Raw genomic sequence first — 16202 nt, forward strand, 5'->3', positions numbered from 1 at the left:
CCCTGACCCTCTTGGATTAGTTATCTGTCTTCTGTGTTCCTAACACTCCATGCTTTCTAATGTTCATTAAGCTTTACTGTAATTGTACATGGCCTGTCTTTCTAAATGGCAACCCACTCCAGTACTCTTGCCTGGAAAATCCCATGGACGAAGAACTCCGGTAGGTTACAGTCCATGGGGTTGCAAAGAGTCGGACAAGACTGAGCAACGTCACTTTCACTTTGTCTTTCTAAGATGTAAATCCCATGAGCATCAGGACCCATTCTTGTTCACTGCCAAATCCTGAGAGCCACACCCAGTGCCTGCTACAGATTAGGCCCTCAATCAATGTTTGAGGAGTAAAACAAGTGAGGAAATGGACTTGAATAATCTATATGTTAATATTTAACCACATGATGAAATGAGCACCCACTTAAAAACTGTTAAAAGGTTTAGCTAGCTCCAAGGAAAATACATGCTCAGTTCCAACTGTATAAATGGTGATTAGGCTCCTAAGCTAGCCTGCAAAATACTATTACCCCCCACACACTTAACTGATAAGAGGACAGCTGCTTATTTCCCTCTCTGCCAGGACAACAGAACTTTCACTCCTCTAAGTAGGAGAAAACAGGATTAAAGGGACACTTTGCTTTCTCCCTATTTTATCAGTTAGTTCCTTCTAGAGCAAAGTGGACTTCCCTGGTGGCTCAAATGGTAAAGAGTACGCCTACAATGCAGTAGACCCAAGTTCGATCCCTGGGTCAGGAAGATCCTCTGGAGAAGGAAATGGCAACCCACTCCAGTACTCTTGCCTTGAAAATCCCATGGACAGAGGAACGTGGTAGGCTACAGTCCATGGGGTCACAAAGAGTCAGACATGACTGAGCAACTTCACTTCACTCCTTAGAGCAAAGTGACTTAGCTAATGGCTGAGATGAGATTAGACAGCTAGTGGGAAGCTGCGGTATAGCACATGGAGCTCAGATCTGTGATAACCTAGAGGGTTGGGATGGGGATGGGGGAGGAAGATTCAAGAGGGAGGTGATATATGTATTCGTATAGCTGATTCACTTTGTTGTACGGCAGAAACTAATACAACATTGTAAAGCAATTATACTCCAATAAAAAAATAATAAATGAGAAAAAAAAGAATAAAGGTCAATATTCCAGACAGGCCCCACCCCTGAGCTCTCACTGGTTCTTGAATCTGTCTTCAAGAAGAGAAAGTTTTCCTTTCCCTTCCAAATCCTATGAGGAAATCTTTCTGAGACAGGGCTTTCTGTACCTGCAGGAGAGACCTGCAGTTTTTTAGGTGCTAGACAATAATCCGGGCAGATAAAGCAAGAAGGAACACAGTAAATATGAGTCTAAGCTAAACTCTCCAAACCAGCTTTACCAGAAATGAAAATTAAACTGTATTTTTATAGTACTATAATTCTCACCTGGCTTCATGAATCTGACCTCAATCTGCAAAATCGGGAGACAGAAGAGATGTAATCAGGAATAGTAACAACAGTCATCCTAGTCTGATTCCTGGGTCCCAGGAGAACAGCAACATACAGGAGCAACGTGGGACGAAAGGGAAGGGAATGGCATGAAAGCTAAGGTTTCTTCCACTTCTCCTTTCGAATTTTTCTTGGGCAAAAATGACTAAACAAGTTGAATCTATCTTTGAATACTACAACCTTCCGTTCCAAATTTTCATTCTTGCTTCTCTTTTCTCTTCTTCCAAATCCCCTTATGCTGCCCGAAGATCTTCATTTTCAACACCCACACTTCTAGAAACAAGCAAATTTTTCTGAAACCTCCAAAATGTTCCTTTGAGCCCATACCACTAACCTCTCCTCTCCCTCCTCACACCAAAACTCCCACTTTCTCAGTGCAGCTGATCAGCAGGAAAGCAATCTGACTAAATCCATTCACATTAAGATAAAATAACTGACAGTCCTAGCTTTTAAACCCTCCTAGAAATACATCTGGGCTTCCCTGGGGGCTTAGCAGTAAAGAATCTGCCTCCAATGACTCAATCCCTGGGTCAGGAAGATTTCCTGGAGAAGGGAAGGGCAACCCACTCCAGTATTCTTGCCTGGGAAATCCCATGGACGCAGGAGCCTGGCAGGCTACAGTCCATCGTGTCACAAGAGTTGAACATGACTTAGTGACTAAACCACCACCACCAGAGATACATATATGTTTTATTTTATACACACATACATTTTTAAGCTATAGACATCTAACCACAGTAATTTCAGAGAAAAGATGAAGGGGTGCCTAAATTTGCCCTAAAGGAGTCAGGTCTGCTCTGACCAGCTTTCCCAAAGATCATGTCCCCAAAGCTGTTCCCACATTTTCCCCAACTTTCAGTCCTTGCTGCTGCTGCTGCTAAGTCACTTCAGTCGTGTCCGATTCTGTGTGACCCCATAGAGAGCAGCCCACTAGGCTCCCCCGTCCCTGGGATTCTCCAGGCAAGAACACTGGAGTGGGTTGCCATTTCCTTCTTCATTTCAGTCCTTAAGTGACACTAAAAACCCAAGAGGACAGAGAAAGCCAACTTGAGAAAGCATCTATAGCTACAGGATACTTATTCATTGATTGGGCAAGTCAATGACAATCAACATTAGATTGGATAGGTTATACTTTAAGTATATTTGATAATCATTCCATTAGGTAAAACAAAAACATTCACTCAGGTTATATATTGCAATTATTGCCTCATTCTACTAATGAGGTCAATGAGGCATAACGGGGTTAAATAACATTCCCATTGTTTAAAGTTCAGTAGTTGAAGAACAGGATGGATGGCTCTTCACACACTTTGAATAGGTTGTTGATACATTAATTCCACTTGAAAATCTTTAATTTTATTTTCCATAACATTTCTGGAATTTGATAGTATACTTTAGAACAGTCATATTAGAGTAAAAGAAAAATGACTTGAATTCCTGGGAGGCAAAATCATGTCTTTTTCAGGCGTTTTTGTAAGAAAGACCTAAGCCTGAGATTGAATTTGTGTGCACTCAGAAAAAAAAACACAAAAATAGGCCAAGTAGCGTTCATTCAGCTCCAAGTGGTTTCTTAACTTCAGCGCCATGAAAAATACTTATTTGCCACCCAAATAAGAATAGAGCTATAATAAAGATTACACAAACTGAGGATAATAAGATCTTTCACTTTGCCTGAGAGATATGTGAAATTTTAATTGAGGAATTAGTTTGTTATGAGTTTGTTTGTTATGAATTTGTTTGTTATGAGTTTGCTTAGCTAGCCACCAAAATAAATTACTTGAAATTAAAGTGATAACAGGAACTTTTCAAACTGAGCATAGAATGTATGAAAATGCTAACTGGGTGTGGTCTCCCTTGCCTTTGGTCATGAACACACTTCTTGTGACTTTTCTCAAAATTCCAGAAAGGGTAAAGGGTCAGTAAGATTCCCAAGAAATGACAGGTTATTCAGAAAGACTGAAACAGCATTTATTCACCTCCCCCAAGTACAAGCATTGTGTTGCTTGGTATGGAGTTGTTTGGTTTTTCAGGCAGTGCTAGCCCCCTAAACCTAGAATTTTTAACATATAATTCAACAATAAAAAGACAAATAACCCAATTGAGATACGGGCAAAAGATATGAACAGACATTTCTCCAAAGCAGATATGTAAGTGGCCAATAAGCAAATGAAAAGACACACGACATATTTAGCCATAAAAAACGCAAATTAGCACTACTTTATTCCCACTAGAATGTCTATAATAAAAACTAGTAAATAGTCAATAACAAGTGGTGAGAACGTGGAGGAATTGGAACCCTCATACACTGTTTGATGAGAGTGTAAAATAGTGTGGCTACTCTGGAAAAGTTTGACGGTTTCTTAAAAGTTAAATATATAGGCCCAAAACAATGGAAGTCATATGTCCACCTAGAAACTTGTGCACAAATGTTCACAGCAGCGTTATTTACAATGACCAAAAACTAGAAACATCCTTAATGTCCATTAACTGAAAACCAGTAAACTGTGATAATGTGGTACACTCATACACCGGACTATTATCCAGCCATAAACAAGAGTTAAGCACCGATGAATTCCACACGTGGATAAACCTTGAAAACATTATGCTATGTGAAGGAAGCCAGACACTAAAAGCCACATAAAGTACGATTCCATTTATATGAAATCTCCACAAGTCAAATCCTTAGAGACAGAAAGATTAGTGGTTGCCAGGAGGTGGGATAAGAGGGAATGAGGAGTAACTGATAATGGTACAGGGTTTCATTCTGGGGTGATGAAAATATTCTGTACAGTGGTGATAGTTGCAAAACCTGGTGAAAATACTAAAGACCGTGCTTGAAAAGGATGGATTTTATGGTGTGTGAAGTATATCTCAATTTTTTTTTTAATTGTTCATTTACGGAAAGAAATTACATACACATGTAAAGTACCTACAAGTGTATTACATACATATACGTAATCTCTAAAAATCAACGTTTGGGTTTTTTTTTTTTAATTGAGCTATATTTCACATATATAAAGAGAGAAATGAAAGAACACGGTGACACGGAGCAACTGTGAGCCCTGAAGCCGTGGATCTGGGGTGTGCCCCAGTCCGCCTCGCAGCGTCCCCATCCTGCTCGCCTTCACCCATCACTCAGCCCCCACCCGCCGTCTGGTCCAGTGTCAGGGCCGGGGACTACCCACCGCGGCTGCCCGGCTCCGCGGCGGGCGCCCAGGGCCGGCCAGCCCTCCCGCCCAAGGTGGGGCAGCCGCGGCGGGCCGGGCTCGGGCGCTGTCTGCGGGCCCGGAGGGGATACGGAGCTTCGGGCCGGCCCCGCCGCTCCCCCTGCCCCGGCCTCCCCGCGTCCTGGCCGCGAGTCTCAAGCCCGTCGCCGCCGCACCTCCCTCCAGTACCTGGGATGCGCCCGAACCCGGCGCCGCGGCCAAAGCCGAGACTTTCCCTCCATATCACCTGCCCGGGAGCGCGGTGCAAGGAGAGGGACCTCGCCTCCTCAGACGCGACCAAGGAACCGGCACCAGGGCACGGAAGGGGAATTCACCTAGTCCCCCGGGCGGCGGCTGAGGCAGCTGCCCAGCGCCCGCGGCTCCTTCCTCTCGCGCGCCTCCTCGCGCCGTCCCGGCCCGGAGCTGACAGCCCCGGAGCCGGCGCTCGCGGCCCGCTGGCTCCCGGCCGCCCACCCCGCCCCCGCGCGGCCGCCCCGCGCACGCGCAGCGGCGTCTGAGCCCCAGGGGAAGCGAGAACCTGGTGATGTGGCCGCGGGGGTGGCGACCTGCAGCGCCAGCGCCACCCAGTCTTAGACCCTTGGCTGCACCCTGACCGACGCGCTCCGGGAACCCGATCGAGCAGAGCAAAAGGGGAATCTTCATGGGAGCCTACTCAGTAGAGAAGGGCTGTGGCCTTCCTTGTTCGCCAGCCCACTCCATCCCCGTAGCCCTACTGCTCCCACCGCCCCACATCCACATCTCTGGCTGCTCCTTGGTCCTAACGCTCAAATTTATGACTCATGACTTCTATTCTCAAGCTGGGAGCCTCCTGGTTGGCTGGCTTCGTGTTTTCTTCTCTCGCGGAGACTTGGATTTAAACTGCGCAGAATGGTCCAAGTTTGATCCTAGGCAGGAAAGAAGGGGATTGGCCCCCAAATGGGATAAGATTAGGGCAGGTCCCAGCAGTGGGAGAGTGGTGTTCAAAGCAAAGTGCATGGACCCAGGGGAGGTGGCTGGAATGCCAGACTTTTCAAACTTGCTCATGCTTGTTTTTAAATCTATGTAAAAAAGTAAGCTAGAGTTTGCAACGTAAAGCCAAGAATTCATTTACATTATTTAACAACTATCTTTTGAGCATCTTTTGCAGGTAATGGGTGAAGCCCTGGAGGTATTCCAGTGACCAGAACAAAGGTTTCTGTCCTCAGGCTCTGCTAAAAGAGAGACTGCCCTTTTAAAAATTACCCAGCACATGACACTTCCCTCAAGTCAAAGCTTCCACCAAATCTTAAGTCACTCCAATGATTTAGTAGCAGATTTTCGGGTGCTAAGAGAGATCAGAGAGTATATTTACCCACTTTTTTTTTTCTTGAGGCGTGCTTTTTTTTTTTTTTTTTTTTAGTTGCAGCATGCAAATTCTTAGTTGCAGTATGTAGGATCTAGTTTACGGACCATGGACCAAACCTGGGTCTCCTGCATTGGGAGTGTGCAATCTTAGCCACTGGACCACCAGGGAAGTCTCTGCCATGAGAGTTTTGACCTTCACCTTCAGGATGAAGGGTACTTCTGTATCAGTTTTGGTCATCTGAGGTAATGCTTTTTATAATGGCCCATGCAAGTTTAAGGACAGGGAAGCCTGGGGTGCTGCAGTCCATGGGGTCGCAAAGAGTTGGATACGACTGAGTGACTGAACTGAACTGAACACGCAAGTGTTCTTCACCCCTAAACATTGGTTAGGAATGAAAGTATAATTGCAAGGAAGTGGAAAAACAGTGTTTCCACTGCATTTTCAAATGGTTTTTGTTCTAAAGGTTTTGAATTGCATATCACCCGAGGTAATTAACTCCTCTTGAAAGCTTTTGTCATTGTTGTTGTTGAAAGCTTGCTAGAAGTAAAAGTTCCAAAAAGATACATACCTCCTCTGGGTCCTGTAGTCTCAAGATTTCTACACAAACCATACATAGGATACACCACCCTCTGCCGGTTTAGAAAATCCTACCAACGTTTTTTTCCTGAGAGCTAATGGTTTCCATTGCCCTGAATTTTACTAGTCAGCATGTAGCAACTTTCTCCTCATGCAGTGCCTCTCATTCTATATGCCACAACATGGAGTGTGTGTATATATATATATATATATACACACACACATATATATACATTTAGTTATTTTAAGCTTCAAATTGGAATCCAAATTTAAATCTCAACCCTGAAAATAGCTCAAGGTGGAAGCTGGTGAAGGGATACCCCTTCTGAAAAGTTAGGTCCCAATGTGTGCAGGCAACAGCATCGTATTATAACTTCATTTTCTACCTGACAGCTGGCAACTCTAAATATGAAGCAAGTGACTTAGAATTGAGGATATGTAGTAATCACGGTTGTGATGATTGCTAGAGAGAGGCCTGGGAGTTATGAAAGTGTGTAACAAAGAGACCTGTCTGTTCTAGAGGCTAAGAAAGAGCCCTTTGAAGAAGTGACATTTAATCTGAGCCTTGAAGAATAAGGAGTAGGAGGCCTGGCAACAAAGGGAAGGGGATGGGGTGGGGAGTGGAGTTTGGAAACTGCAGGTTTGAAGGCCCTTTGGTAGGAAGGGGTTCCACCTGTGGAGGCCTTGAGAAGGGACCACTGTGGCTGGAGTGAGATGGCTAATACTGCAGGAGAGGACAGCAGGAGCCTTGAGTGCTATGATGAGGACTTTATTTGTTCCAAAAGACAAAAGGAAGCCACTGAAGAGCTGGAAACGGTCCATTTGGACGTGATCAAATTTGTATTCATGGAAGACATTTCTGGCTGCAGCGGGGAGCACAAATAAGAAAGGAGCCACGGAGGAGGTGTGAAGACCAGGTTGTGGGCAATGGGAACTAGGAGGCAGTGAATCAAACAAATAAGTGAGGGTTAGAACTGCAAAGGCTTGATTTTTGACTGTGTGTGAAAGGTGAAGGAGAGAAAAGGATCCAAAAATCACTCCCCATTTTCTGGCTTGAGCTTATCCTTTTCCCAGAGAGGGGTAACCTGAAGGAGGAAGTCTAAAGGAGATCATTTTGAGTTACTTTGGCTATGATGGGTTTGCTGACTCTATGAGATATCCAAGTGAAGAGGCTAAGAATATATTTGGAGAATAAATCTGGAACTCAGAGATCTGGACTGGAGATAAACTCAAAGCTAAACTTTAAGATAACATGAAATATAAATACAGTAATTTGAAATGCTTTCTTGATGAAAAATAAACAATTTGTATATTAAAAAAAAGAACATGAAATATGATTTGTTTGTAAGAATTTAACCTCTAAACTGTAGAGAAAATGAGAGAAGCAAACGGAACCTAAATTGACTGTGAGACACTTCACAGAGGTTATTTTAATCCTTACCCCCTATGAAGGATTATAGTTATAATCCCGTTTTTCATATGAGGAAACTAAGGGTTAAATCCTCACTCAAAATTACTTAAAATCCCAATTAAATAAGAATCTCTGCGGGTAGCTTTGATGATCACTGAGGTTCAAGAACTACCCTGTGGACTGTTTGAAAGTGGTCCTGCAGGGACTTCCCTGGTGGTCTAGAGCCTAAGTCTCTGCATCCCCAGTGAGGGAGCCCAGGTTTCAATCTCTGATCAGGGAACTTGATCCCACGTTGCTCAACTAAGAGGTCCCGCATGCTGCAACTAAGACCTGGAAAAGCCGAATAAATAAATATTTTTTTAAACTGGTCCTGCAAACCATATAAAATACTCATAAAGAAAAAGGATTAGAGAAAACCATGACTCAGAAGACATGCAGCCCATACAGTACATGTTTTGAGGCATATGTTCCAGTTTCTTCATCCCCATCCCCTGTTATCAACACCCTTCTTGGGAATTTCTAGAACATTCACTTGTTCATTCAGCAAGTATTTATAGTGGACCTAGTAGTGTTAGTTGCCCAGTTGTGTCTGACTCTGTGCGACCCCATGGGCTGTAGCCTGCCAGGTTCCTCTGTCCATGGGATTCTCCCAGCAAGAATAGTGGAGTGGGCTGCCATTTCCTTCTCCAGGGATATTTACACTATCATGTGTAAAATGGATAACTAGTGGGAACCTGCTGTATAGCACAGGGAACTCAGCTCAGTGCTCTTTGGTGACCTAAAGGAGTGGGAAGTGGGTGCAGAGTGGGAGGAAGGTGAAAGGTTGTTGTTGAATCACCGGAAGACACCGGGATTCTTGGCCCCCTGGAGGAGAAGAATTCAATCTGGGGCCAGAGACGAGGCTTGATCGCTCAGAGCTTTTGTGTAATAAAGTTTTATTAAAGTATAAAGGAGATAGAGAAAGCTTCTGACATAGACATCAGAAGGGGGCAGAAAGAGTACCCACTTGCTAGTGTTAACAATGAAGTTATATACTCTCCAATGAATCCAAAGAATGTCTGGAGGTTGTAAAGACCTCATCAGACCTACTCCCATAATTTACATTTTAAGATAACAGAAGGTTTAATCCAGAGATTGTCCTTAGGCAAGATACATTATTGTTATATAATCCTAAGGAATGTGGAGAAATAAAAAAAGTTTGTCCTTTCTTCCTCCTTGAGAATTCCAGACCCCTCTCTCCTTGGGGACCCCTAGACTCCTTATCAACCTGCCTAGGAAATGACTCTCTCAAAGGTCCAAAAGGGAAGGTATATTTGTATATATAGTTGATTAACTTTGTTGTACGGCAGAAACTAACACATCATTATAAAGCAACTATATCCCCAATTTTAAAAAAATGTTTTAATCAGTTCAGTTTAGTCGCTCAGTCATGTCCGACTCTTTGTGATCCTATGGACTCTAGCATGCCAGGCTTCCCTGTCTATCACCAACTCCTGGAACTAAAGTTTTAATTTAAAAAAAAAGAGCCATGTCCTGTGTGACTGGAGTGACCTGATCAAGGGGACAGTGGTCACAGATGTGGTCAGGACAGTGGGTTAGAGGCAGGTCATGGGATCATAGGTCACAGTAAAGTCTTTGGCTTTCACTCTGGGTGACACAGGAGCCACCAAAAGTATCTGAGCAGAGAAATGGTTAAGGGAACAATGGTGTCACCATGGAGAACTGAGTGAGGGGAAGGAGGGCAAAAGCAGGAGGACCAGCAAGGAGGCTTTCACAATAACTCAGGTGAGAACGCTGAGGGGACAGGCCAGGGTGGTCGCAGAGAAAGTGGTGAGAAGGGCCTGGACTCTGAATATGTCTGACAGTGGAGCTGAGAGATAGGATTTGCTAATAGATTAAATGAGGAATATTCTAGAAAAGGGGGCTTCCCAGGTGGCACTAGTGGTAAAGAACTCTCCTGCCAATGCAGGAGACATGAGAGAGTGGGTTTGATCCCTGGGTTGGGAGGATCCCCTAGAGAAGGGCATGGCAACCTACTCTAGTATTCTTACCTGGAGAATCCCCATGGAGAGAGGAGCCTGGCGGGTCCATGGTGTTGCAAAGAGTCGGGACACGACTGAAGCGACTTAGCATGCACGCATGCAGGAGAAAAAGAGAAGTGTTCAGGAGGCCTCCAACATTTTGGTGTCAGTTGATGGAAGAATGGAACTACCATTTGCTGAAAGGGGAAAGACTGCAAGAAGAAATTCAGGAGACTGGTGTGAGGTCACCTGGTGAGGGCTCACGGTTCTAAATGCCCATCTAGGTGAACTCATCCAGTCTTCATGACAACTCTGTACAGTAAATACTATTGTTATTACCATTCTGTGGATGAGGAACTGAGCCCTGAGTGTGCCTCAGATGCCACAGCTGTAAAATGCAAAGACGACTCCTGAGTTTACCACTGCACTGTCTGTAAGGGAAGACAGACCACTCAATAGACAACTACAGCAATATCTGGAGCTGTGGGAGAGGGAGTCTGAGGGGCTGCAGTTGTACAGAGCAAGAGCATCTCCCAAAGTTTCCGGGGAGGGAAGACAGGCAGAAGTCAGAGAAGCCTTACAAGAAGTGATGGTGGGCTGAAGTGTAAAGGATCAGTGGCTAAACTAAAAGGCATTTTAAGAGGTAAGATAGGATAGGAAGGAGAGAGTTTTCCTTGTGCAAAAAGGAGGGGGGATGGGGATTTTAAGGAACTAAAGAATTTCAGAGTGGTGCTTCTGCCTCTTTTAGAGCAACTTGTTGATTGATCCCTATAGAGAATTTTCCTCCACCAAGTCACGGTAATGGTTCAAGGGTTCCCTTTCCTGCTGTCTTAGACTGTATCGCTGAGAAAGCAGAGGTCAGCTGTCTTTGATCACTTATCAGGGCCCTGCTGTTCCTCAACTGTGCTCACCGGTTCCTGCCTCCCAGCTTCAGGGCTTGCTGTTCTCATTAACTAGGACACTCCATTCTCCCAGAAGCCTTCCCAGGTCTGTACCCACCAGGTGAACTCAGAGTCTTCCCTCTTGGTTTCCATGACAGCCAGTGAAGGGCATGATCATAGTACTTAAAAATACCACGTTGTAATGTGTAATTATCTGTCCATCTTTCCTTTTTTCGTTTTTTGAATCACCCACAGGTGCTTGTTTTAATTACAGACCTCCTGAATCCAAACTTTCCTGGAGAAAGGCCTTGGAATCTTTTTACTAGCACCTAGGTGATTTTTTTAAAACTTTTTTGACTGCACCTCACAGCATGTGAGATCTTAATCCTCCAACCGGGGATCGAACCAGTGCCTCCTGCACTGGAAGGCAGAGTTTTAACCACAAGACCGCCAGGGAAGTCCCCTATCTGTCCATCTTTCTACTAGGCTGTCAGCGGGGCCTTGTATCTCAGATTAGCACACCATTTTTAGCCTTAAACAGATACTCAATAATTTTTACCCTGAAATGAATGAATAAATACATTTTAATTGAACTTCCTTTGCATTTAGTGATGCTGCTACTGGCATTTTGATTTTCTGTTCTAGTTCCACTCCCAGCAGAATTATGAATAGATTTTAAAATGTAATTACGTATGGCATTGTTCTTGCTCCTTGAGCCTGACATTTTGGATGTTGTTGGGAGACAGGCTTTCTCTAACACTGGGATGCTGGTGGCTATTTTTCCAGCCTTTTCCAGCTTCTAGAGGTGGACCACATTCCTTGGCTTGTGGCCCCCCCTTCTCTGTCTTCAAAGACAGCAGTGTACACAGCATTTCTGACCCTCTCATCATCACAACTCTGATTCTTTTTTTCTGTCTCCCTCTCCCACTTTTAAAGGCCCTTGTGAATACATTGGGCCTACCAGACAATCCAGAATAATCTCTCTATTTTAAAGTTAGTTGATTAGCAACCTTAATTCCCTTTTACCATGTAATGTATGATGAATAAATATATTGAGAATAATGAAAGTCAGATTTCCAGTGGTACTCTGCTAAACTGGTTCTCTGTGGGAGGAGGGGGGAAGGGGAATAAGAAAATTTGATTTGCAGCATTTGCCAATCGCAATGGTATAAATGGTCCCATGACTGATTTTCAGGCAATGATCAGCTCAAAAAATTACAAATAGCTAGTAATCAGCTTTTGTGAGCTGGTTCATATTGGTTCCAGCACACTGTGGCAAGCTTCTCATTCTTGAAGTTTTTAAATATAGATAAATATAGAAATAAATATAGATATATTGTGGATAAGGATATGTATGTGTGTGTTTCCTTGCCCTCTACAATGGAAAAGCCTAAGAGCTAGGGCACATCAGTAGCAATTAGCTACTGTGTGTTCGTGCTCACTCACTCAGTTGTATCCAACTCTTTGTGACCCCATTGACTGTAAATTGCCAGGCTCCTCTGTCCATGGGATTTTTCAGGCAGGAATACTGGAGTGGGTTACCATTTCCTCCTCCAGGGGATCTTCCCAATCCAGGGATTGAACCTGCATCTGCTGCATTAGCAGGCAAATTCTTTACCAAGGAGCCACAATTAGCACACCTAGCTAACTAACACATTCAGATCTTACTTTCCAAATACCACTCTCACCATTAAAAGGAACCTTGGAGAAAAGGTTAATTCCAGGGCTGGGGACAGGAAAGTACAAAATGAGCCTGCAACAACTTGTACCAGAAATTAATGAAGTGTGCAAAAAAAGACGAGGATACATGAAAAGGAGAGATTTGCAAATAGAAAGAGCTCCCTCTGGGACAATTTTGTATCAAGATAAGTTATAATAGTAATGGCTTAAAGCCCTTTAAATAGAATAAAATCCATGAGTTAAACAGACATAAATAAGTGAACAAATAAGTAAATGGAAGGACAGAAAGCTTTCTCACAATAGAATACCAACTCATACATAGAAAGTCCGCCTGCAATGCAGGAGATTCCTAAGTCGATTCCCCAGTTCGATTCCTAGCTCGGGAAGATCTGCTGCAGAAGGGATAGGCTACCCACTACAGTCTTCTTGGGCTTCCCTTGTGGCTCAGCTGCCCACAATGCAGGAGACCTGGGTTCGATCCCTGGGTTGGGAAGATCCCCTGGAGAAGGGAAAGGCTACCCACTCCAGTATTCTGGCCTGGAGAATTCCATGGACTTTATAGTCCATGGGGTTGCAAAGAGTCAGACACGATTGAGAGACTTTCACTTTCACATAGAAAATCATCAGTAGATGAAAAATTGAGTGAAATTTTAATGAGACAATATGTTTACATCTCTCCCCACAAATACTTGTTAACTGAAAAGAAATAACTAGTAATTTGACAGAGCAGAAATTTCACAAATACCACCTTAACTGAGTGATCAAAGTTAATATCACCAGTAGTGAGACAAATCTACGTCATGAACATACATGATGGACTGAAAGGACCTAATATCAGCTCTGTGATTAATTTGCCGGAATATATGATTTGAGTCTAACCACAAGGAAACAGGAGAGAGACCCAAATTGAGGGATATTCTACGAAATCTCATCTATCCTCTTTAAAAATGTCAGTTATAAATGGCAAACGATGACTGATGACTGAAAAACTATTTATCACAGATTGATAAAAAGGCTTGAATGCAGTGCATGACCTTGTGTTTGATACTGGCCTGGCCAAAAAAAAAAAAAAGTCATAAATGACAGTACTAAGACAAAGTCTGAATACAAATAGTGGGTTCCATAGTGGAAATAAATTCATGGTAAACTGTCTGATTTTGTTTATTGTACTATGGTTATGTAAGAAAATATCCTTATCTTATACTTAGGATTTATACACTAAAATACAGACTAGGAAGTTTACAATTTGCTCTCAAGTTATTCAAAGAAAGGATTGTGTTGTATGGTGTGGGGAGAGAGAGAGAGAAATATGACAAAGGGTGGCTCAGTGGTAAACAATCTACCTGACAATGCAGGAGACATGGGTTCAATCTCTGGTCTGGAAAAATCCCATGTGCCATGGTAAGCCCGTGTGCCACAACTATGGAGCCCATGGTCTAGAGCCAGTGGCCCACAACTACTGAGCCTGTGAGCGTCAACTATCGAGGCCTATGCAGAAGCCTCTGTGCTTCACAACAAGAGAAGGCACCACAGTGAGCAGCCCAGGCACTGCCGCTGGAGAGCAGCCCCTGTTCTCTACAACTAGAGAAAGACTGCAGCGTGGAAGATCCAGCACAGTCAAAAACAAATCAATAAATAAACTAATGGGACAAAATAGATCCATGTTTCAATCTGGATAAAAGGTTTACGGGGCTTATACTGTTGTGGCAACTTGTCTTCTTTTAAATCAGAAGTTATATCCCCCAAAAATGTGACCAAAAAATTGAGATGGGGAAGTGTGTGTGTTTACTCGCTCAGTCATATCCGACTCTTTGCGACCCCATGGACCTTAGTCCGTCAGGCTCCTCTCTCCATGGAATTCTCCAGGCAAGAATACTGGAGTGGGTTGCCAAAGATGGGGGAAGAGGGACATAAAAAATTATTTTGGTAACATTCCACCAGTGCAGAGGGAAAAGTCATACAAAAATATGATGGTTGTATCTGCTCCTGCTCTCTGTACCACTTCTCTGTTGATACCGTCTGTATTCTTGGCTAAAACAAAACAAAACAGGAGCTTCTAACCAGTGTGTAGGTGGTCTGTTTGGGCAGCTTCAAAGACAGCTTTTGTGAAAATGAAAGTATTCATTTTAAAATCATAGAGATCTCTCTGTCCTGCATAGCAATTTGGGAGCCCTGTCATAGTTTGTAATCAGAGTGTCTAATCTTGCAAAATATTCTTTTTTTCTTTCCTAAGTCAATTTCTATTTTTAAAAATTTTTAAATATTTATTTATTTTTAATTCATTAATGATTACTTTACAATCTTGGTTTGATTTCTGTCATATATCAATATCAGTTAACCATAGGTATACATATGTCCCCTCCCTCTTGAATATCCTTCCCATCTCCTGCCCATTCCCACCTATCTAGGTTATTACAGAGCCCCAGTTTTGAGTTCTCTGAGTCATATAGTAAATTCCCATTGACTGTCTACTTACATATGTTAGTGTATATGCTTCCAGGCTCTCTTCATTTATCTCACCCTCTCCATTTTCTCGCCTACCCTTGCCCATAAGTCTGCTCTCTATATCTGTCTCTCCACTGCTGCTCTGTGAACAGACTCATCAGTACCATCCTTCTAGATTCCGTATATATGCATCAATATACAATATTGTTTTTCTCTTTCTGACTTATTTCACTCTGCATAATAGGCTCTAGGTCCATCCATCTCATTAGAAATGACTCAAATGTGTCAATTCTTGCAAAATATTCTTAACGTAAGATAAATGAAAGAGGTGGTATATAGGACCAGAAAAAAGGAACAGTAAAACCATACACAATTTACGATTTTTTTTAATAAAAAGGTATTTCCTTCCAGTCCTCTCTTGGGATTTAACTCATGGGTATTATCGCTTCTTGTTCATTAATATTTAGCAGAATTTAACACAGATCTCATTTGTTCCTTTTGATGAAGAAATGATGCCTTGCACTATATACAAAATTCAACTCTTAAAAAAATAACTTAAAGATTTCAGCACAAGAGGCAGAGAATCAAGGTTTAAGCCAGTTTAGCTTCAGGATGAAAAATAAAATCTTGTTCTGCATGCCTCCCTACTTCCTCCACTGGGTGAACATTTTATGTTGCTAGAAAATAAAGCATTTCTTTGACACAAATGTTTGATTTGATCCCTAGTGTTAAATAGATGAATTGAGAGGCTAATGAAAATCAATTATTTGCAATCTAATTACACCATAATTTTTAGCATTTAAGTATCCGTATCTCTAGAGATAAAATAGTTTTGATTTACAAAACTGGGTAATTAAGCATATAGGCCTATAGGCCTGAGAGCCAGGTAATAGCAACTTGAAAAGTTAGCAATATAAACGATCAGTTTGGTTAATCTGCTGAAGATAAAAAAATGAGTAAAATTTACCCCTGAGGAGAAAACCTCAAAACAATCCCAAATATTATTGACTGCAGTTGAGATGTGAATGCTTCCCTAGTTTCCTTTGCACTCTCTCCCTATCACAGCAGCGCTGCCTTCTGGGTGATATTGACCTATCCACCCCCAGCTGGAGGGGTAGGCCCTGATTGGCCTAAACCAATTAGGATTGTCCTA

The 16202-nt window shown here is 42.8% G+C and overlaps 1 protein-coding gene across 11 annotated transcripts in view; it reads right to left on the reverse strand.

Moving 5' to 3' along the window:
• The window catches only part of SLC41A2 (solute carrier family 41 member 2), a 168754-nt gene that overhangs the window by 140134 nt on the left and 12418 nt on the right, over positions 1–16202 (reverse strand). For 4 of the 11 annotated variants that reach the window (XM_061417150.1, XM_061417152.1, XM_061417153.1 and 1 more), the window contains exon 1: positions 4880–4969. The exons of 1 other annotated variant lie outside the window; for it this stretch is intronic. The gene's annotated coding sequence lies outside the window, so the exon portion shown is untranslated. Of the gene's footprint in view, positions 1–4879; positions 5128–5228; positions 5457–16202 lie in introns of those variants that run through there. 6 more of the 11 variants (XM_061417156.1, XM_061417159.1, XM_061417163.1 and 3 more) reach the window with 6 other exon arrangements.

The sequence above is a fragment of the Bos javanicus genome, chromosome 5, assembly GCF_032452875.1.
Source record: "Bos javanicus breed banteng chromosome 5, ARS-OSU_banteng_1.0, whole genome shotgun sequence".
NCBI classification, from domain to species: Eukaryota; Metazoa; Chordata; class Mammalia; order Artiodactyla; family Bovidae; genus Bos; species Bos javanicus.